We start from the raw sequence: 25,196 nt of genomic DNA, 5'->3' as shown, positions 1-25,196 counted from the left end.
AAGCAAAAAAAAGTTTGAGTGTCATGTAATTTTTAATTTACAATTTAAAGGGACATAAAACAAGTTGGGATAGAGACAAAATATAATAATATGTACTTTAATTACTTTACTTGCAAATTTATACCCTTTCTTTTTAGTTTCTGAATTGTAAAGCTCTAACTCCCCCCCCCCCCCCCACACACACAATTCCTTTTATGGCTATATCTATATCTATTGTTGTTTTGGTAAAATGCAAAAGTGCATAGGGATTATCTGCTGGAGCATGTCTAGAATCTGTGAACTCAGTTGAAATACAATGCCTTTGTCTAAACACTGATAAGGGGGGGTGGGGGTGGAGTTGGCTCCCCAGGCAGCTTAGCTATGCAATTATTTTTGCTTATTTTTTAAAATTATTTTAAAATACTTGCCAGCAATTTTTAAACAATTTTTTATGCAAACTATTTTTAATTAATTAGCCCTTTTAGGATATGCACAGATCTCAACCTGTTTTATGTCCCTTTAAGGGTTAGATTACAAATGGAGCGCTAATTTAATGTGTGCCGTAAAACGGGCAAAATCACAGTGGCTAGTTAATGCTACCGTGAGATTGCTGTATCTATTAGCACTCCGAAAATTAACCAGAGGTCAGACCTTTGGTTACTTTAAAAATTGTCTCCCAATTGCCCCGAAAATACAGTGTACTGTACCTTAATAAATAAAAAAAGAAGCATCTTTATTTTATTAAAAAATAACTACACTAAGCAGTTACAAGCGGTTAAAGTGAGCAGGTGTGAGGTGTTAGAAAAAAAAAGGTACTGAAAAGTGCCTTTACATAGAGGTCTATGAGGACTGTGTTAAAACCGCAAATCCATATGTATATGCTGCTTATATACATATATATTTACGTGTTAATATGTGTATATACATTATCTTTTAATCACGGTTTGACAAATGTGTAGGAAAATTCATCCAGAAGAAAATATTGGTTTGTTTTTTTACCTTCCAGGGAAGTATTTAGTCCTGGTTTAAGGGGACATTAAAGTCAAAATAACAATGTAATGATTAAAGGACATGTAACCACACAATTTACTTCTAGTATCAAATTTGCCTTATTCTATTTTTATCTTTTGCTGAAGGAACAGCAAACAATGCTGACAGCTAGCTGAACAGATCTAATGAGCCAATCAAAAGATACAAATGTGTGCAGGCACAAATCACCAGCTAGCACCCACTAGTGTAGGATATGCACATATTAGTTGCAACAATTGATACCAAGAGAACAAAGTACATTGAGAAATAGAAGTTAATTTAAGTGTCTTAAAATTGAACTATAATTGAAGTATAATTTTGACTTTTCTATCCCTTTAAGATAGAGCATGCTGTTTTAACAGACTTTCCTATTTACCTCCATTATCAAACTATGCATAGTCTTTGTATACGCAGACTTTCTGAGGCCCCAGCTCTTACTGAACATGTGTAAGAGTTCACATTGTATACATATATCAGTCTGTGATTGGCTGATTGTTGTCACATGATACAAGGGTCCCGGCAAACTGATGTCAATTTTAATATTGTTTAGAAAAAAGTGCTATTGCATTGTCTATTTATTATGGACTAATTGGTTATGCAATTCTACTGTATTTAATGGTTCTTTAAATATTAGCTGAGCTATTTTCATTTGTTTACTTTTTGTTATATTGTTCTGGAGTCTATAAAACATGTTCTATGTCACTTATCTAAGTAATGTTTTCTAAAAGGCAGAAAATCATAGAAATGACAGCATGCTCAGGAAAAAAACTATTGACTTTTGAGTTGATGATAGTCTATAGCAGATATGTCTAAGCCCAGTTGTAAGAGTGTAATGTAGGAGTCTCTGTTTCACATAAAGAACACTATATAGCAACATAAACATTTCTAAAATTTGTGTTTCTAATTTTTTTTAAGGGTCTCGCCGTACCGATGAGACTCCTTAGAATATCTCACCTGAGGTTTTGAATATCAGGCCCTTAGAGAGAACAATTGAAACTAAACATTTTAGTACTTATTGCTCTCACCCCCATCCCTCCACTGTGAGTGTAATTTCTTCTGCTTGTTATCTTTACACAGCTTTTCCATAGGGAATACTTAAAGGGACAGTCTACACCCTTTTTTTTTTTGTTTAAAAAGAAAGACTATCCCTTTATTACCCATTCCCCAGCTTTGCATAATGAACATGGGTATATTAATATACTTTTTATCTCTGTGATTACCTTTTATCTAAGCCTCTTCTGACAGCCCCCTTATCACATGGCAATTTATTTATTATCTATGGACTTGCATTTTAGCCAATTAGTGCTGTGTCCTGCACAACTCTACCGGAGAGAACACAATGTTATCTACGTGGCACACATGAATTAGCAGTGTCTTGTTGTGAAAAGCTAATAAAAATGCATGTGATAAGAGGCTGTCTTTAGTGGCTTAGAAACAGACAGAAATTTAGAGGTTTAAATGTCGTATATTAATATAACAATGTTGGTTGTGCAAAGCTGGGGAATGGGTAGTAAAGGCATTATCTATCTTTTTAAACAAAAACAATTTTGGTGTAGACTGTCCCTTTAAGTATTGACATTTTCAGTATAGGTGGGAATACAACAAGGAAAATAAGCTATTTAAAATGACAAAATAAAGCTAAATAAGCTATTTATAATCAATATAATACAATCCAGCATGTAAAATAGATAATTGAGAACAAATTAAAGAGGAGAAAATTGTACAGTTCACTGTCTCTTTACACATCGTTGTTCTAGTCTACAGTCTGAATACAATTCAGTAACAGGACTGGGTCAACTTGTTATTGGCTGCAGTGAAACCCCCTCTGATATTTCATGAGAATATTAAAGGGAGGTCCTAGGTTTTTGAAAAGTTGATTCTGCTTAAAGGGATAGTAAACCAAAATATTTTCTTTCATAATTTACTCATATTATCAATTTTTCTTTGTTCTTTTGGTATCTTTATTTGAAAAAGAAAAAGTGTATACTTGCCAGCAATTTTTAAACAATTTTTTATGCAAACTATTTTTAATTAATTAGCCCTTTTAGGATATGCACAGATCTCAACCTGTTTTATGTCCCTTTAAGGGTTAGATTACAAACGGAGCGCTAATTTAATGTGTGCCGTAAAACGGGCAAAATCACAGTGGCTAGTTAATGCTACCGTGAGATTGCTGTATCTATTAGCACTCCGAAAATTAACCAGAGGTCAGACCTTTGGTTACTTTAAAAATTGTCTCCCAATTGCCCCGAAAATACAGTGTACTGTACCTTAATAAATAAAAAAAGAAGCATCTTTATTTTATTAAAAAATAACTACACTAAGCAGTTACAAGCGGTTAAAGTGAGCAGGTGTGAGGTGTTAGAAAAAAAAAGGTACTGAAAAGTGCCTTTACATAGAGGTCTATGAGGACTGTGTTAAAACCGCAAATCCATATGTATATGCTGCTTATGCACAACTCTACCGGAGAGAACACAATGTTATCTACGTGGCACACATGAATTAGCAGTGTCTTGTTGTGAAAAGCTAATAAAAATGCATGTGATAAGAGGCTGTCTTTAGTGGCTTAGAAACAGACAGAAATTTAGAGGCTTAAATGTCGTATATTAATATAACAATGTTGGTTGTGCAAAGCTGGAGAATGGGTAGTAAAGGCATTATCTATCTTTTTAAACAAAAACAATTTTGGTGTAGACTGTCCCTTTAAGTATTGACATTTTCAGTATAGGTGGGAATACAACAAGGAAAATAAGCTATTTAAAATGACAAAATAAAGCTAAATAAGCTATTTATAATCAATATAATACAATCCAGCATGTAAAATAGATAATTGAGAACAAATTAAAGAGGAGAAAATTGTACAGTTCACTGTCTCTTTACACATCGTTGTTCTAGTCTACAGTCTGAATAAAATTCAGTAACAGGACTGGGTCAACTTGTTATTGGCTGCAGTGAAACCCCCTCTGATATTTCATGAGAATATTAAAGGGAGGTCCTAGGTTTTTGAAAAGTTGATTCTGCTTAAAGGGATAGTAAACCAAAATATTTTCTTTCATAATTTACTCATATTATCAATTTTTCTTTGTTCTTTTGGTATGAAAGCTTTGGAGCCGGCTTATTTTTCATTCAGTACCCTGGATAGGGCTTGCTGATTGGTGGCTACATTTAGCCATCAAATCAGCAAGCACAACCTAGGTTCTGGACCTAAAATGGGCCAGCTCCAAAGCTTTTTTTCCTGCTTTTTCAAATAAAGATACCAAGAGAATGAATAAAAATTGATAATAGGAGTAAATTAGAAAGTTGCTTAAAATTGCATGCTCTATCATAATCATGAAAGAAAAAAAAAATTGGGTTTAGTATCCCTTTAAGAAGGATCCATTTTTAAAGTTTTCAGATATTGTTTGTTCATATAGATATTAAAAACTTGAAGACACTATCAAATCCATGATATATTTGTTTTATTAACGTCCCTTTTATCAACTTTTATATTCACATGGACTTACAATAACATCTGTAAGTGCTCGTTTAATGATTCCTAACAAACATCACCTTACTCAAAATATATATCCTCAAGGGTGAGGTGAAACTGAGGCCATAAAGATGTAGTTTTGCTGTATAAATATACGAAGCCTGGCAGAAAGAATAAATGAAGAAACTTCATCAAAAATAAGAGAAAAAGACCGTAGAATCCCTTTAGTAAACAGACCCAGATGTTGCCAGAGGAAAAGTAATGCAATTTGCTACTTTGTACCTCACAAATAATAATCTATCCTTCATTGACTAATGTTCTGACAAATCTGTCTATATCCACAGGAAAACTATAATATTCAGCTTTACTATTAAAGTTCACTTAACTCCTTGGTGACAGCTCTCTGAAAGTCAAAAGGTTAATACATTTATAAAGTCTGAAGCATTTCTGAAATGGTTGTTTAAATCTATATATAGAATATATAAGGTAGTTCCTAGTTTGAACAATATACTTGGTAAGACATTTAAAAAAATAATAATAATCATGTAGTAATAAATGAAAAAATGTTTAGAACAAAATACCCTAGTGAAGAATATAATGACATATTTTTGTTTTCCTTTAAATACACCCTATGTGCACATTTAAATATTGGATATGAGTACAAACTTAAAGGGTCACTTTGCTGTAAAATGTGTTTCCTCTTAATGTGCTTTCAATTACTTTTTAAACCAGCCAAAGAGTATCACCTGTGTTGGAAATTTCTTTTGTAGGTAATATTTTTAATTTGAAATAGCTGTATTTGCTCATTGAAACCACCACTCATAATAAAAGTTCAGTCCCCAAGTACTGGTCTTTATGTAGATATAGAGCAGGGGTTTTCAAACCTGTCCTCATGCCTCCCTAACAAACCAGATTTTCAGGATTACCTTAAGTGAGAGCAGGTTAATAACCATGTTTACTAATCAGCTGATTATTTTATCTATGCTCCAGTTCAGATATCCTGAAAAACCGGTCTGTTACAGAGGCCTGAGGACAGGTTTGAAACCCCTGATATAGAGAGATAAAATAAGGAGGTCTTCTGTTCCTGCAGACCCAGCCTATTTGATTGGGTGGTGGTCTCAATGAACAAGACCAGCTATTTCAAATAAAAAAAAATATATACCTAAAGGAGCATTTTTAATACATTTAATACTCTGCAGTTGGTATAACAAATCATTGGTAACATATTAAGGGAAAACATAAAGCACAATATCCTATTAATTATAGATTATTTAAATATTTTATTAGTTTTAAAATAAATATTTTTATTTAGAGGAAATAACAAATAACCATATTGATCTAGAAAAATAGAGTACAACCAGTAGGCTTAAAAATCAAGTAGTTTATTTCCATAAAAGTATACTTCAAGGTAGCAGTCGGTCTGACGCGTTTCGGCTAAAAACATTATGCCGTACTCATAGACCATCATTTCGCTATTACCTAACATTTTACCTACTTGACAGGCTTTGTAGTCTCTGAACTGACATTTGTTCTTTTTCTTTTAACCATATTGATCCTTTTAGAATTTTATATACGGTTGAACATCTCGAACATTAAAGGGACATTAAACACTAAATTAATGCTAGGTAGAATGATGCATTCAAAGAAAAGAGTAGCCTGGGCATAACATGTAAATGTATTTTTTAAAGTTTCATTAGCTGTTTAAATATTGACAAAATAAGTGTAAAGTTTTAGTGTCTATAAAACAATGGGAGTTGCCACGTTGTAACTTAGGTTACCTTCTCTGCTGTGGCCAAATAGGGACAGTAATAACTAGGTCACTAGAGTGGAATATAAAAAATTTCTGCACTTCTATTTCTAACAGGAACATAAAAGCTCACAATTTCAGAATGGAATTACAGGAAAAGGGGACAATATAAACAATGAGAGTATATTGCAGAGTTTTCTTTCTATATATGATCTATCATTTTATATTACCATTTCAAAGTGTTTAATGTCCCTTTAATGAAAAACAATTGTACAGCAAATAGAAAGAGTAAGAGAGAGAAAGATTTTTCCTTACCGTAGTTATTACCCATACCACTCAATCTACACAAATCAAATGTTGCTGCTGATAGAGGAGAAGCCACTTTATGTTAAAGAAAGTAATTTAATAAAATAAAAAAAAAAATACATTCCCTATGGTAAAAATAATGACTTTTCAGTACTTTATTACATTCAGACATTTTTTTTTAACTTTTGTGAAGATAGAACCCATCTAGATCAACCTATCACTTCTTTCTTTAATAACTTGACATACTACTGCTAAACTCGTCAATCATTAAAGCGTTAAGTGTTGTTTATGCATACTGTTTAGGAATCTCACTGCTTTATTTATATGTCTACATAATGCATAAATATCTTTGCAATGAGAACAATGCTATGCATAAGACTTGACATCACAAAAGCTTAGATATACAGATCCAAAAGGATTTACAGGCCGTGCTCCTGAAAGCTGACAGTTCGTTAACGTGAAGAGCTTTCTGTGGAATTATCATGTAATTTTAAACCTGAGTGTCATGTAGACAGGTACAGATAAAATATTCTTCGATTCATATGCTTGTGATGACAGCTGGAGTTTCCCACTTAATGCATGAGGGACCTGTAGCACGTTGGTGTGTTTGCTTTAAGCCTTTTTTCCTCTTGTTCTCACTTTCAGCTATCATTTGCTATGTTATTCTAACGTCTTAGGTGGATAAGTATGTGTTTGCATTTCTTTCCATTTAATACTCTTAACGCCCAACCTACGATGTAATTCACAGCACAAATATATGTTTGAAATGTCTTTTCAAAGGCTTCAAATCAATATTTACAATTGCATACAAATACCTAAGAATCTTTTATTCTACGTTCTCTGTATTGCGATATTTGCTTTCCATGAGGCAAGACACCAGTGTAAATGTAGTTTCAACTTTGTTCTGATTTTTTTTTTCTTGGTTAAACTCTAATTTCTTTGAAAGCAAACAGTCATGACGTTGCAAAAGATTTACTTGACTGATAACTCGAAAAATAGATACTTTTTTCTATTTTCACAAAAATCTACTACGTTTGACCTGCTCTTTTTATCTAGCCACCTGAAAAAAACAAATGTCAAAATCAATATTTCAGATATTTTAATGCTAATTGGTTTTATCGGCTCCTACAAACTTCAGAATTAAATATAAATAGCATCTAACAAAATCATATTATCAAAGTGAAATTGTTAAAGAATCTTTATGTTGTCATACTTGAGACTTTGTAGTAAAATGTATCTTTTCTTAAAAATAACAAAAATTAAAAATAACGTAAAGGGACATTAAACAAAAAAGAATAAAGATTTTTTTTTATGCATATAAAATAGCATTATTTAAAGGTATATGAAACCCAATTTTTTTCATTCATTATTCAGCACCTGGGTAACGCTTGCTCATTGGGGGTACATTTAGCCACCAATCAGCAAGCGCTACGCAAGTGCTGAACCAAAAATGGGCCAGCTCCTAAGCTTACATCCCTGCTTTTCAAACAAAGATACCAAGAGCACAAAGAAAAATTGCTAATATTGCTAATAGGAGTAAATTAGAAAGCTAATATTGCTAATAGGAGTAAATTAGAAAGCTGCTTTATCTGAATCGTGAAAGACAAATATTGGGTTTCATATCCCTTTAAACATGATACATTTTTTGTATAAAAGTTAAAACAGTAAATGTGTGTTTTGCACAATTTATTCGTGGATACAAGCTTATTGGCTGATAAACACAACTCCTCAAGTCCATTGGCGGACAGTGACGTGTATGAAAAGCATTAAAAAGAAAAACCTTAGACGCAACAAAATATTAAAATAACTTGGCTTGTTTCTTTCAACCAATATAGTTTTAGGGTTTGTACCTTTCGTTGCTAGTAAAAATACTGCAGTGCTAGGGGTGGAAACGTGTTAACTGCTGTTTTCAATTTAAATAGCAAACTAATTGTAACATGTTTAAATGTTGCACACATATTCTTAATGTAAAATTTGCAATACCCCTGTCCATAGATACTTATTAATTAATTAATTCTTTCTTTTCTTTTTTAATTTTCTTTTTACAAATTTGTAATTTTTTTCATTTTAACTTTCAATCAATGATGCTCATAATAAGTTAAATATTATCTGTAACTGAAGCAAAACAAGTAATATTAGGCTTAGATCATCAAATTGGCCTAGAATGTGTAGAATCAAAACTAGCAAGGAATCTTGGTGTTATGCATCACAGTGAACTTTCCCTGAAACATCATATATCAGCCACAGTTACAATCCTCATTCTTTCATTTAAAGAATATAGCCAGGATCAACCACCTGATTCCTACGATTATTCATATTTTAGTGACATCATGCTTGGACTACTGCAATGCACTTTATTATGGACTCCCCAAAAAACTAGTTCATCACCTTCAATTAATACAAAATGCTGCAGCAAAATTGCTAGCTGGCCAATCAAAATTTTGCCATGTGACACTCATCCTCCACTCCCTGTGCTTACTGCCAATAAAATGGTGCATCTTATTCAAGATAGGCCTGCTATCCTACAAAGCTCGGCATGATCAGGGACCAAGCGATTTAAAAGAATTGCTTGTGCTCTTTGTCCCTAACTCGCACTCTCCAATCAGCACATGTCTGGAAGCTAAATGTGCCAAGAATTTACCAAAATGTGGTTTGTGAGCTTTTAGCCATGCCGTTCCCTCTCTATGGATCACTCTCCCTAGCACAGTGAAAGAAGCCACTTCCTTGGACATTATTAAACAAAGACTTAAGACCTCCCTGTTTACACAGGCCCTTCAAAAATAAAAACTGTAACTTATAACCCTTTTACATAAATGAACCTTGTGTAAAGTGCATACCGGAGAAAAGTGCTCTAAAAGTTGTTATTATTATTGTTATTATTAAATGGATATTAAACAGTAAATACATGTCAGTCATAATCATGTGTTTAAAGCAAACATTAGCCTTATAATAATATGTAAATATATTTTTACAATTATTTAAGATATTGAAATATTGAAGATATAAGTGTAAAGGTTTAGTTAGTACTCTAATTTCTATAAAATAAGGGACATTCCCATGTTTGAGCTTGTTTTCTATTTATCTCTATCTTCTTCTGAGGCAGATATAATCAGGCAATAAAATAGAATTTGTACAAACAAGGCAGTGTGGAAATTTGTTAGAAAATCGTATGTTCCACATAGTCTTGTTTGGGCAATTTCTTTTATTGGGCTCCATGTACTAAGAGGCGGGCGGACAGCTTCTTAACTCGCAAAGCTGTCCGCCCGCCTCCGCTACACACGGGCAGCGGATCTATTGATCCGCTTGCCCGTATGTATCATTACACACTCAGCGGAGTGTGTAATGCCCGCCCCTTCAGTCGCGCGACCAATCACGCGACTGAAGGGGCTGTCAATCACCGAGAGCGAGCGAGCTCTCGGTGATTCTGCTTCGCCACCTAAGAGGTGGCGTAGGGTGTAGGAAGCAGCGGTCTAATGACCGCTGCTTCTTACATTGCGGGAAGCAGGCTCGCATATGCGAACCTGCCCCGCAAAGGCTCCGGAGCAGCTTTCGCTGCTTCGTACATGGAGCCCATTGGCTTTTTTATACTGGTCCCAAAGTGTTCTCAGCAGGCAAGCGGGATAATGGAAAACTTCAAAAAGTTTAAACATGGCGGTGGCGGCCTAACTCTATAAAAACTTTATTATATTTATAAAAACAACAATTTTTGGATTTAAATTACAGGAAAAGAGGACAAAATAAATAATGAAAGTGTATGGCAAAGTTTTTAATTAATTAATGAATTAATTAATTAAACATTTTTTAATTAAAGTCTCACACTGTTTAATATCCATTTAAAGTATAAAATGTTTGCAGAGTTACTGTTGAAAGATATTGCAGAAATATTCAAAATTGTTATAGGTAAAAGCTTTAATTTAACTAAAGATTTGTAAATTGAAATTGATTTGTACTGTACATAAACTACTTGGTAGCGTTTTTTGTTTTGTGCTCGTGCTCTAAAAACCATGAGGAAAATCAATCAGCCTTTATCAGTAAGTCTGGAAGTTTGTGTTGGCTACATCTCCACACTCATTTTTTGCTGAATCTCCTCTGAGTTGGGAACAAAACAATAATTTTAACAGGTAAAAACTTAGAGATAGTGATATCAAATCACTATAAAAACAAAGTGTTTGCATTTTACTGAATAGAAAAAAGAGCTGGTGGGGTTTTGCAAAACAAATGCCTTTAATGTAAAAATTATTAACACTAAACAAACAAACATTCAAATTTTTGCCTTTTTATATTCAATACAAAATATAACACTCAAAAATGAAACAATTATTAATTTAATAATTAACAACAGAGCAACATCGCAATATACATGCATTCTTTATTTTGATCTTTTTTGCTAATGAGGAAAACTGCACTTGTTGGACTTCCTCCTATTGAAGCTGGAGTTTAAATCTATACTTAGGTATTCTGTGATATCTCAGAGCTGTGCACAAACTCATTAGGGTTCTCAAATGATTTCACACTGTACAACTAAAGATGGAATGTTAAATGTAAACATAGATAGATAGATACATTAATTTAAAGGTATAGAAAGGTTTAAATTGAAATGCGCGTGGGCGCATTTCACTTTGAAATATAAGCATTTTTGCAGTATACTTCATTAACAAAAATGCTTCTAGCAAAGGTTATTACTGTTTTTCTGTGGCATATACACATATCCTGTGAGGGCCCATGCACCAGTATTCAAACACCACACCTTGTTGCTTGCCTATACCTATGTGTTTATCTCCCCTTAATGGGATAAACATTTTACTAATATGACAGTAAAGTCAAAATCAAACATTCAGGATTCAGATCATGTAATTTCTAACAACTTTCTAAATTCCTTCTATTCTAATTCACTTCTTTTTCTTGGTATCTTTTGTTGAAAATCATACCTCATTGGGTTCAGTAGCAGCATTGCAGTACTGGCACCTAGATGCTGATTGGTGGCTGCACAAATATGAATTTTGTCACCCGATGTATTCAGCTAGCTCCCAGTAGTGCATTGTTGCTTTATAAACAAAGGATACCAACAGAATTAAGCAAATTTGACAATAGAAGTAAATTGTAAAGTTGTTTAAAAAGGCATGCTCTATCTGAATTGTGATGGAAATATTTTAAGTTTTATTTCCCTTTAAATCATCTCCAGACCCTGTTGTATAAATTAGGAACATCATATATGCATTGTCACCAATCATCATTTATCTTAAACTTAGAATCACTACTCATATATGTATATGTACAGTATATAGATACATAGAAATAGACAGATATAGGTATGTGTGTGTATATAAATATACTGTATATATATATATATATTATATATATATTTATTTATATATATATATATATATATATATATATATATATATATATATATATATATATATATATATATATATATATATACAGACACACATATATATTTAATTCATTGGTTGCATTATTATACCGGTATTTGAGCATAATAATGTCTTTTGACTTTTCCATGGTTGTTAACACCTTTTACAAATTTGATGTCAAATTTTCTCCAAATCTAGCACAACTGTATTTCTAATTTTCCTATTTACTGATTACATTGTATTGAGATACAAAACACTCCAATACCTTTTCAGTTGCCCTTTCTTAAAGTTAGCAAATGACTTGTTGGCTGTGACTAAGATATTGCATGTTCATTCTAGCACTTCTTGGTATCAAGCCAAGATATTTCATGTCATTTGTTCACATGGCCTCACCACTTTTTTTTTTGTACTTGTGATGCTGTAACTTGCCAACTCATTCCCTTTCCTTGTATAAACTGAAGCATTTAGGGTGTGTTTTCTCTGTAAATAAAATACCTGACAGACTGGTCACTGGTTGACAGTGTTTCACATTTAAGTTTTTATCTAAAAAAAAATAGTTTTATCTTTTATTTGTGCTGAGGAGAAAACAGATCCTACATCTTATCATTTTTATATGTTATCCAGAAACTATCAACAGACAACTTAGGGGTCAATCACAATACTTTAAAATAATTGGATATACTTTTCTAAATGATGTATGGATTATATGAAGCACAATCATATTGTCACATATGATATTATCCATAAAGCTTGTGGAAACAAAGTGGGCTAAAGTTCAGATATACCATAAATCACCTAGTGATCACCAATGTATTTGTAGGAGATAAAACTATATATTCTATAAGATTAAAAATCAAAATCCTGTCAGATAAGTTTCGATTAAGAGTTTTTGGGCTGGGTTCAAGTTCAGGTAAAGTTTACTGGCTAAGTGCCAAATAAATATTGCTCCAAGTAACTTGACATTAGCTACTCATTACCTTCCTGAAATAATTGGTATTCTTCACCTGTTGAGAAGGCAAAATCCATAAATCTGTTGCCACAATAAAACATAAATATGTGATCACATTGTGTTTTTTCATGCAATTTAATGTAAAGAACACGCCTGTGAAAATTGCATGAGCTTAGATTCAGTACGTACTTGGTTATGAATAGTGCGGTGTGGCATTTTTCCGTCATTGCTATGGTATTTTGACTACTGCTTTGTAAAACATTGTATTAAACAGAATACTTGAGAATGTTTTTAAAGCATCATGTTCAGTCTTGTATCAATCGTCTGCTTACCCTGAAGCTCAAATACATCACCATTTTGTTGTTCTCATTTATTGTCCGATTTCCTTTAACACATTTTATATTCTTACACCTTCTAAATCCTGGGATTACGTGGCAAACATAATCACAATCCTATCAATGTAAAGGCTTTTGTATGTAATCAAGAAACTAAATTTGTTCTTTATTGACAACAAATAATGTGATATTTCCTAGCTAAAATAGTCAAATATAATTTTCTCCTGAATAATGTATTAGTTGCAGGTTTAAAATTGATTTTAATTAAGGTTCTATATAGTTGTTTTTATTAAAGAATTTAAAACTATTTTTACATTTGAAAAAAAAAGTATATGAATATTTTTATTATTCTTATTCTTCTTCATATTAATAATGATAATAATAATAATCATAGTAATGATAATAATACTGCTACTACTACTAATACTACTACTAATAATAATGATGTTATACCCACTTGTGCTGGTTATTGATGATAAATTTGTAAACAATAATTCTTAACTTGTAATTACAAGCATTATGATGTTAACCTAAGATAATATTTTTGCAATATGCTTCTAATACAATATTGCTCATAAATCACAATTATCGTATTCCAGATTTAAAATAATTTTATTTGAAAATAATATGCTCTGAATATTGTTTATATCCATGTGATGAATTGCTAGTTTACTAATTTCTGTCAGCTCTCAGTAATGATGGCCCACACATGAACTGCATATACAGCAAGGCACTGACATATTCCCAAGCATTTGACACGTAACCACTATAACAATGAGTAAACAATACAGCTACTTCAAACTTTCCTTGATTCTAAAAATATGTTAGTCCTGTAGCAAGCGTTTTAGTTTAAAAGTACATTATCATCACCTGAAAAAAATCAGCTCAATCATCTTGATGTGATTGCACTCTTATTTTATATTTTATATTGAAAACATTCAAGGAACGTTTTGAGATTTACTATTTTGAAAGGGAAATATTAAAAATTTAAATGGTAGAGTAATAATTTATTTAATATATATTTTGTGTGTGTTAAAGAATGTATGACTGTGCATACGCATCTATATGTGAGCGTGCATTTGTATGTGTGTACATGTTTTGTGTAGATTAACAAGTGTACAGAACATTTGATTATTTTGCCACTTTTTAACGACATGATTTTAAAAAGATGAGAATACTTCTTTTATATTATTCCCACAAAGAATAAAACATATTTTATGGTGCTTAGTTTAACTAAATAAAAATAAGTACACCCACATATGGATTGACATCAAATTGTTATTTGAAGAAGGAGTACTTTTCTAAAACAATTACATTTAACGATTGAGTTATACCATTGCCGCTGTTTTCATAGAAATTACATGAATTAAGTTAAAAGATTTAAATTGCTTTCATTGTTATTAATAGTAATGTGTATTTGACATGGTAAGACAAGTCTCTGTAATTTACTCCTGTCATAGTCTCTTTGATCTTTGTCAGGTTCAAAGCTATTTTTTTTATAGTGTTTGATTCTTCAATTCTTTTTTCCCATTAAAAATACTTCTATCTTCTTTAAATTGTGGCACCGCATAATAAGGTGTAAGTATCGGTGGAAACTCGATTTCTTATAATTGTTTTGAGATACTTAATAGTTTAGCACAGTTCTTTCTATGAGAAAAACTTTTCCTGAATACGTTTTGTTTCCATTAAAATTTGTAACACAAATAGGCTTCAAACCTTCTTTTTTTCACTGTAAATTACACATACATTGCTGCATTTAAACTTTCCCGTTTACAAATGTATGTTATCATTCCTTCTTAATGCTTTTTTCATGGGCAAAATCACAAAGCAATGTGTATTTTACTTCAAAGGCACAATTTGTTCTGCCTATTTACCTTGTTAACTAGTTTTATTTTATACATGAAAGTATGGAACAGTTCACATGAAACACAAACAAGAGCCAATTTCATGTTTTTCAAAAGAGTCAAGATTGCGTAGAAGTTAAATACTAAGTCTACAATCACTTTAAAAAATATGAAATAATAGAGTATAATGTTACATATAAATCTTAGATTGCCAAAATTAGATCCGGCCTACGGCTGGTATGAAAATATTAAAATAATGGCAAATTTCAGAAAAGGTTGATGCGATATGGTCTGTATCATATTCTAAGGGGTATAAGAAATATATAAATTCTGTGTTACAAGAAATATTTAAATTCTTTATCGTTATTAATATTTTCTCCTATTGATACTTTTTCTATGGCTATAGAATAGAAAGGACATTGTAATATTTTTTAATTTTCTAATTGGGAATGTTAAAATTGCATAATGAATTTCATATTAAAAGAGAATATTTTAAAATGTATTTTTTTTTTTGTTGTTATTGTCTTAGTAAGTCCACTAATAGAAACGGAGTTTGCCTCTTAGTAAATGAGCAATCTTTCTTGTTGTCCACAACCATATATTATCTGCTTATTTCAAAACCATTTTAAATACATATTACTTAACCTTTTTCCATTCAAAAATTATATATATATATGCTTTTCTATACAAGATTAAAAAAAGAGGCAAATAAATAAGACAATAGCTAAGCATTATACACACTAGATTATGGTATATTAAATCCATAAGAACATGTGCAACAGCTTCTAAGCACTAAAGTTATGTTTTGCATTTAGAAAATAGTTTGCTGTTGATATTGTGGTCATTTTTTTCCTTTTTTATATACATTTAAAAAATGATTAAGGCCTAGATTACAAGTGAAGCGCTATTGATAGCTCAGGGTGGGCTATCCATATCATGAACCTGTGCTAAAAATAGAGCCCAATCTTATATTACAAGATAAATGGTTAAATATATTAACCAGAGAATGTTAGCTCGGCCAACATCTTTTAGTGCACCATATACTTTCTATAGAAAGTGTGGACCATGCTAACATTTCTCATATTACAAGAGGGGAGTTAAATGTAGTGCAAGAGCAACACATAATAGCACTGAAAAATTCAGCACACCTGAAGACCTAAAGTGTTACTTTTAACTCGTAATACGCATGCTACTTCTGACACGCGCAAAGAGCCTCAATAAACCTCTTTCCACTTGCACACAACAGTTAGGACACCACTTGTAATCTAGCCCACAATGGGGTTGTAGAAGCTGTTTGTATGAGCTGATAGTTGGATATATAGTTGGAACAAGGGGGCTGAAGCTGCCATACATATTTTATCAGATTACATTTTGTAATGTAGCTGGCATGAGTAGTCTGTAGGGGTCATATGATCTGAGGTCTTGTTTGGACAGGTAGCTAGTATGGGGGCTTGATCTAATCAGAGGACATTAAACCCCAAAAATGTATTTCAAGATTCAGATAGAGCATACATGTGTAAAGATTTTTTTATTTTACTTCTTTTATCAATGTTGCTTCATTCTCTTGGAATCCTTTCTTCAAGAAGCAGCAATGCACTACTGGGAATTAGCTTAACACATTGGTAAGCCAATCACAAGAGGCACACATGTGCAGCCACCAATCAGTAGCTAGCTTCCAGCTTCTGAGCCTATCTAGATTTGCATTTCAACAAAGAATACCAAGAGAACAAAGAAAATTAAATATAAAAAGTACATTTGAAAGTTGTTCAAATGTGTGTACTCTGCCTGAATCATTAAAGAAAAATATTGGGTTTCATGTCCCTATAAACTTTATTACCAGAGGGTAAATATAAAACTACTCAATAACAATAATATTCCCAAGGCTTGAGAATTACCAAGGAAAATTTAGAACATTCTAGAATTTAATTAAGGATATATTTTAAAAAAAAAAGATTAATATGTATACAAGGTTAGTGTCCCCTCAGAATCAAGGTCTGCAAATGCATTCAGAGTGATTGAAGGGAAGTATCACATTGTAAGTGAAGCAAACCCCTAAAGTAAGCAATGTGTTTGCTTATGCCTTGTTCCGAATAAAGTGGGAAGGATGCAGTGGCAGATAACGGGGGGGGGGGGGGGGGGGGGGGGGGGAGAAGGCAATTGCTCCCCAGACAGCATAGCCAGATAGGAATAGTGACAGCCAGTACTATTGATCAGCAATCAGAAAGAGAAAGATGAGGGAAACACTGCCCTGGAGCTAAATTGCATCCTTATGATACTTTTACATAGGATATACTATAAGAGGCCAGATGATGGTGCTATTAGATGAAGATCTCCATTGATCCACACTGGTACTTGATCTCTAAGCATCAGTTTGAGCTCCTGGCCTATAAGTTCCTTTCTTGTCTTTGGATGAGGGTAATGTGCTGCTGCATGGGTGAGATTCTACTTCATTAGATTAGTGGAATTGGGATGGTTGTGCTGTAGTGTGCAGGAATGGGTAAAATGAAGTTGTCGATATAAAGCAAACAGTGTAATTCTAGTGTGAATTCTTATGTTTTTGTGCTTCTGTATATGTGTGCATGTGCATGTTTGTGTATGAGTGTGTGTATATGTATGTGTATGTGCATGTGCTTGTGCATATGTGTGTTTGTGTATATGTGTGTGAATGTTTGTGTATATGTGCGTGTGTGTTTGTGTATGCGCATGTGTGTGTATCTGTGCATTCGTGTGTATATTTGTGTATATGTGCATTTGTGTGTATGTTTCTGTAAATGTGCATTTGAGTGTATGTGTGTATATATGTGTGTGTTTGTGTATATGTGCATGTGTATGTGTGTATGTTTGCTTATATGTTCAAGTGTGCATGTGCATGTGTATATGTTCATGTGTATGTGTGTATGTTTGCTTATATGTTCAAGTGTGCATGTGTATATGTATATAGGCATGCATGTGTATGTTTGCATATATGTGCAAGTGTGCATGTGCTTATGTGTATGTGAAAGTGTGCATGTGCATGTGTGTATGTGCATGTTTGTGTTTGTGTATATATGTGTGTGTTTGCGTATATGTGCATTTGTATGTGGGCATGCATGTGTATGTCTGCAAGCGTGCATGTGCATCATGTGTGTATGTGCATGTGTGTGTTTGCTGTCAGTGGCAGAGTAGTGAGCAAACAACTTGTTCTACACTGCTGTACCTCAATCCTACACAACATTAACTGTAAAATAAATAATTATATTTTCTTTTATACCATTGATCATTTTATTTAATTTGCAGGACCCACACTTTCTATCTTAAAGGGACAGTCTAGGCCAAAATAAACTTTCATGATTCAGATAGAGCATGTAATTTTAAACAATTTTCCAATTTACTTTTATCACCAATTTTGCTTTGTTCTCTTGGTTTTCTTAGTTGAAAGCTTAACCTAGGAGGTTCATATGCTAATTTCTTAGACCTTGAAGGCCACCTCTTTTCAGAATGCATTTTAACAGTTTTTCACCACTATAGGGTGTTAGTTCATGTATTTCATATAGATAATACTGTGCTTGTGCACGTGAAGTTATCTGGGAGCAGGCGCTGATTGGCTAAACTGCAAGTCTGTCAAAAGAAGTGAAATAAAGGGGCAGTTGGCAGAGGCTTAGATACAAGATAATCACAGAGGTTAAAAGTATATTAATATAACTGTGTTGGCTATGCAAAACTGGAGAATGGGTAATAAAGGGATTATCTATCTTTTAAAACAACAAAAATTCTGGTGTAGACTGTCCCTTTAAAAAACAACACAAAAAAAAACAGTAGAGCAAAAACATAAATAAATCCAGTTACTTAAAAAAAAAACTTTGCCACAATATTATTTGAAAATGTTAATTTCAAACATTTGTATTACATTACTTTTTTCTGCTTTTAATACTTTAAAAGGGGAATATAAACGTGTGTGTTAATACTTTATAACGATTACCTAAACCTGCTAGAAATTGTATGTCTGTTATTCAGGACATTATTGTGTGTTTACTCCATTTCAAATTACAGGAGAAACTGATTGAGGATTGAAGTATTCAGAACTTCTAGTAACTTAGGCTGTCTCATTTATTTTATTCGATAGCAACAAAATGAACTTCTATCTTAATGGGAGTTTTATAAACAACACAATTTATTTTATATTGGTCGTGTTGTCATATGATAATCTGGCACATTGCCCCTGCCAATATTAGGCTCTGGATCCACCCCTGGAAGGTTGTTGTTCATTCTTGTCCTATCTGTGGTAGATGATGACGGGTGCACTTTATAGGTTCGGTGAGGCATTCTCAGTATCTGAAAAACATATTGGCATTTTGGGATAGTTGAGGACTTTCTGCTAGTTACAGCATTACTACTTTCTTTTCTAAGATGTTTAACTTTCTTAATGCCACATGCAGCTTGCAGTTCTGTTGTTTAATTAATGCTACCATTATAAGCTGTCTTTGGGGCCATTAGAGGCTCATAGCTTGGCGCGGTGCTAATGTTTGTTAACCTTTATCTGTGGCAGCTGTTATGTGATGCATCTTATTCTATCTGCTTAGCGTCCAATTTCAATCAGACATTAGAACGACAGGCGGTATCAAGTTCACGCTAATGGTACCATGGTGCCTCATTTTCAATTCTATATAAATGTTGTGCGCTGTCTGCTTCTCATTTTTGTTTCTTTTTCTTTCTGAAATAACATAAAATATACTGAAGAAGGTGTTATGACAATACAACGTATGCAGAAGTTATATAAAGTATTTTACTTATGTTTTCATAAATAAATCTGTGAACCATATGATGGAAATTACTGTGTGAGTATTTTACATAAACATATAGGGCTGGATTGCAAGTGGAGCGCTAATTTATCGCACTCCTGTAAATGGGCAAATTCGCCTGTTTACGGTCGCACAATAAATAACCAGCCATTACAAGTGGGTGGTTATTGCTACCGCGCTCAATTCACGCTCAAAAAATTAACCAGAAGTCAGACCTTATTTTTAAATTGATCCCCTATTGCCCCCAAAATAAAGTGTGCGGATCCTTTTGAAAAATAATAAATGGTAGCATGTTTATTTCTGTTTAATATAACTGCACAAATCAGTTTTAAGGGCTTAAAGTGAGGGGATGTGGGATGTTAGATAAAAATAGCACTAAAAAGTGCCTTCACGGGGGGCGGAGCCAACTACAGAGCTGATAGGACGTGTTCTGGTGCAGCTCCCGGGCCCAAGATCTTAAAATAGAGGTCTTTCCACACTTTATTGTGATCTTTTCAAATCCTGAACCTTCGTGGATAGACCTAAGAACTAACACCGTATTCCTGTGAACTTTTTGGGGTCCGGAGAGAGTGCACCAGCCTGCCATCACTGTTATACACTATTGAGCTGGGAGAGGGTGCCGCCATCTTGCAGACCTCTGGCCATCTACTCTACTCACAGGCAGCTGCAAACCTTCTACTCTTCAAGTGTTCCAACCTATCCTGCACTATGGGGACTTTGTCTTACTTTTTAGAGGAAATGAGGTACCTACTTGAAAATCACCATGCTAGGCTGGCTGGCAAGCTGTACGCTGCTCCTCAAAGAAATGGCGACTGCCAGTCTCGGCAGCCTGACCTCACCGTGCCCATCTTTAATGAACGAGATGGGGGTGGCGCTGTAGGGCCCCGGCGCTTTCCCCCTGCTTGCAACACAGCAACGATGGAACGGACAGGCGAAGCATCAAAGGAGCCAGATCATCCTGTTTTTCCAGCGGCCAGCAGAGCAGTAAGCACTACCGCAGCTGCGGACACCCTCCCCTACACCAGCATATTCCCACCTGCAGCTTTCACTCTAGGCATGGCTCACGGTCATAGTAGTGGGTCTCCGAAACTACAAAGCGCAACTTTAGCTACTGACCTTGTCACTCCGCATACTTCCCTCCACGCCCCAGGACAACAACCTCCGACCCCATCACACATCGGCACATTATTCTCGCCTGGTAAAGTAAACTTTATCTGCCCTAGAGCAGTGAAACCCAGACAGACTGCTCCCAATCTACCTAAAAAACGGGGAATTGGTTAAACTGACCTAGAAGCATTACATCCCTGTAAAGAGCTGATTATTGGGGATATGTATATTGGTCTGGTAATGAATGGAAGCCTGAGTTTGGGGACATTATCAATCCAGCTTTTTTTTTTGCTGCTCTCCTATGCAGACTGATTGATCTGAGACTCTACAGAATAGTAACAGTTCAATCACACTTTGGACCATATTTTCTGCGTGTCTTTATTTGCCCCCTCACACTTAATTTTGTGCGAACTTAATCTGATAAGAAAGGGGCTAGCTGCAAAGCTTCTGATGGACTTTAGTGACATAAAACCAGCAGTGTCGCTAGAGGGTACTGCTCTTACTATAGTTTCCCATGTGTTTACCTGTTGGTTAAGTCTGTTGTTTGTTTTTGTTTCTAATTCTCTCCCAGCTTGGAACCACTACGTGATGTTTAAGGTTCAATGTTCTAGCCACAGCATATTGAGTTTGACATAGAGGCATAACCCCATAGTGTTCCACTTATTTGTTTGAGAGATTGCGTGCTGTAACATTAGCTAGTAATTACCATATCACTAACCAGATTTGTTAGGAACATAACATCTCTACATTATCAGTTTGATTTTATATATTTATAAATTGTGAGGTTCTACTGCACTATAATACCACACTGTTAGTTGAAGGCGGCTGAGGGTATTGGCTCTTTGTTTAATCTGCCTATAACAAAATACGTGCCGCAGCAGCGTATAATTGTAAGATACACTCAGACCACATTTACTTTGTTTTTTACTCTAGCAATACTTTGGGGACCAATACTTTTCATATAACTTATCTGTGTGTAGGTGTGATAATAACTCTTAGACTATATTCAATCTATTGTATAGGGTTAGACTTGTCATAACTACCAAAACTAATATAATCTGGGAAGGGTATAGTTCATTGATTTTCTACTGTACTAGTTCTCTTAAAGTACAACTACTTGCTTGTCTCATTAACACATATAGGGGTTGCTTGAGTATTTCCTGAACAAGGGTGGCATTGCAATGGAGGTTGTACTCTTTATCTGACTGCCCATTTGGACCTTCACACCACTACGACTTAATGGGCGGTGGTGCCACCTAGTAACTCACTTACTTATTCACTCCCCATGACGGTAGGTACTTAATTTAATTTAGTTTAGAAATGACCGATTATGACCTATTAGATGTTTATTGTCCCTTAGTTAACCTTATCCCTAAGTATATTGAGCGACACTTACAATATCTTCCAGATTATATCCAACAAATAAACCAGATGTTAATATCCTCCCTACCTTCCATGGTTACTATGGCCTATACACATCATATATAAATTGGAGAGTAGGATAAGACTATAACTATCGCCTTGTTGTGATCTCCTGGGCATTGTGGCAACACATGACAGCTTAAGTTATGTCTTGCATGTTAGGTCTATATAAAAGTTTTGTGTGCTGCACATGCTAGGTTACAATCTCTGCTTATAGAGTTATGTTTGTTTTTAATATGACATCTATATACAATGTATGTTTTCTCAGTACATCCCTCCTGTTGTTACTGTACTGAAGTGTTCACTTTAAGCCGGTCCCATTCTAACTACTATAGCCTATTTGTGCCCTAGCATACAATCTATGTAAATATCCCATTTTTTCTGTACCAGAGCATGATCTACTCCAAATATATCACCTTTACATGATTCCCACAATTATAACCAGACCCCGTGCCCTACTAAGTTTATTATCTTTGGCCCATTTGTTTAACGCTCCAACTTACATATGGACCTTGCCTAAATGATATTAACAATTTAGTAAAAGGGCCTATAATACATATACACAGCTTCCTTTACACAGTCTTTAGAGCAGGCAGGTCCTGCATCATTGTTATTCCCTTTTATGTAATATGGCTCTTTACTTAAATATTTGGTCTAACATACTCAATTTACCACCTCCCCCCCCCCCCCCCTTAATATATCTCCTATTTTAGGAGAGTGAATTATGTGGTTTCTCTACCCAATACCACACCTTATTTTTCCTTGTTATAAATATGTCTTGCACTATAAACTTTACTCTTAATCTCTCCCATGATATTCACTCATTCAGGCATATTAAACATAAAACAAAAAACGAGGTTACTAAAGTGAGATCCAAGAGAGGTCTCGTCATTCCATTATACCTTCCCCCTTTGTTAGATATGTTTCCTTATTATAGGTCCAAGAGTGACCTATTAGATTTGCTTTGGAAGGGTTCCTTTTCAATAGACATCATACATTTAAGTTTGTCATGTATATCTGTTCACTATTTCACTGATGAGCTGTGCATAAGGTTTCACATACCATTATAGTACTAATTTTTGAAATGTATATCATCCTTCTGTACTGATTGGCATTTCTTTTTGTTTGATTATACTTTTTGTAAGCCTAATTTAAGTACCTCAATAAAAATATATTTAAAAAAAAAAAAAAAAAAGTGCCTTCACATTGCGGTCTGTTAAAACTGCAAATATATATGTATATGCTTATATGTGTATATATACAAATATAAACACATAAATATACTGTATTTATATATTCATATACATATATATTTTATATTTGCTGCCCATCGCTGCACAACCTACCCCCTTCACTGCACTAGGTTAGCTGCCCTTTCATTATTGCGCCAGGAGTGGTATAAAGTCACCCAACAGCAATGTGAGTGGAGAACATGCCAAGACACATGAAAGCTGTGAATGAAAACCAGGGATATTCCATCAAATATTGATTTCTGAACTCTTGCTAAGTTAAAACATTAGTTTTGTGTTGTTTCGGCTTTTGTTCAAGCTCAATCTATAACAACTTGTAATATTAAGTGCTAATTAGTGTGGTCGTGATCTCCATTAAGCTATGTCTGCGACACTAATTCTTCTCTGGTCCAGCGATATTACCTTTCTTGGAAAAATATATTAGCCAATTAGTATAGATTATCATAGACAGCATAGCCAGATAGGAATAGTGACAGCCAGTACTATTGATCAGCAATCAGAAAGAGAAAGATGAGGGAAACACTGCCCTGGAGCTAAATTGCATCCTTATGATACTTTTACATAGGATATACTATAAGAGGCCAGATGATGGTGCTATTAGATGAAGATCTCCATTGATCCACACTGGTACTTGATCTCTAAGCATCAGTTTGAGCTCCTGGCCTATAAGTTCCTTTCTTGTCTTTGGATGAGGGTAATGTGCTGCTGCATGGGTGAGATTCTACTTCATTAGATTAGTGGAATTGGGATGGTTGTGCTGTAGTGTGCAGGAATGGGTAAAATGAAGTTGTCGATATAAAGCAAACAGTGTAATTCTAGTGTGAATTCTTATGTTTTTGTGCTTCTGTATATGTGTGCATGTGCATGTTTGTGTATGAGTGTGTGTATATGTATGTGTATGTGCATGTGCTTGTGCATATGTGTGTTTGTGTATATGTGTGTGAATGTTTGTGTATATGTGCGTGTGTGTTTGTGTATGCGCATGTGTGTGTATCTGTGCATTCGTGTGTATATTTGTGTATATGTGCATTTGTGTGTATGTTTCTGTAAATGTGCATTTGAGTGTATGTGTGTATATATGTGTGTGTTTGTGTATATGTGCATGTGTATGTGTGTATGTTTGCTTATATGTTCAAGTGTGCATGTGCATGTGTATATGTTCATGTGTATGTTTGCTTATATGTTCAAGTGTGCATGTGTATATGTATATAGGCATGCATGTGTATGTTTGCATATATGTGCAAGTGTGCATGTGCTTATGTGTATGTGAAAGTGTGCATGTGCATGTGTGTATGTGCATGTTTGTGTTTGTGTATATATGTGTGTGTTTGCGTATATGTGCATTTGTATGTGGGCATGCATGTGTATGTCTGCAAGCGTGCATGTGCATCATGTGTGTATGTGCATGTGTGTGTTTGCTGTCAGTGGCAGAGTAGTGAGCAAACAACTTGTTCTACACTGCTGTACCTCAATCCTACACAACATTAACTGTAAAATAAATAATTATATTTTCTTTTATACCATTGATCATTTTATTTAATTTGCAGGACCCACACTTTCTATCTTAAAGGGACAGTCTAGGCCAAAATAAACTTTCATGATTCAG

The 25,196-nt window shown here is 34.1% G+C and overlaps 1 long non-coding RNA gene across 1 annotated transcript in view; it reads left to right on the top strand.

The window, feature by feature from the left end:
* The first annotated feature begins 6,908 nt into the window (after positions 1 to 6,908).
* Positions 6,909 to 25,196, top strand: part of LOC128655748 (uncharacterized) — a 57,547-nt gene continuing 39,259 nt past the window's right edge. The window contains exon 1 of the long non-coding RNA XR_008401899.1: positions 6,909 to 7,045. This is a non-coding gene — a long non-coding RNA (uncharacterized LOC128655748). The remainder of the gene's footprint in view (positions 7,046 to 25,196) is intronic.

Source organism: Bombina bombina, chromosome 4 (genome assembly GCF_027579735.1).
Source record: "Bombina bombina isolate aBomBom1 chromosome 4, aBomBom1.pri, whole genome shotgun sequence".
NCBI classification, from domain to species: domain Eukaryota; kingdom Metazoa; phylum Chordata; class Amphibia; order Anura; family Bombinatoridae; genus Bombina; species Bombina bombina.
This window is presented reverse-complemented; position numbering and strand designations above follow the sequence as displayed.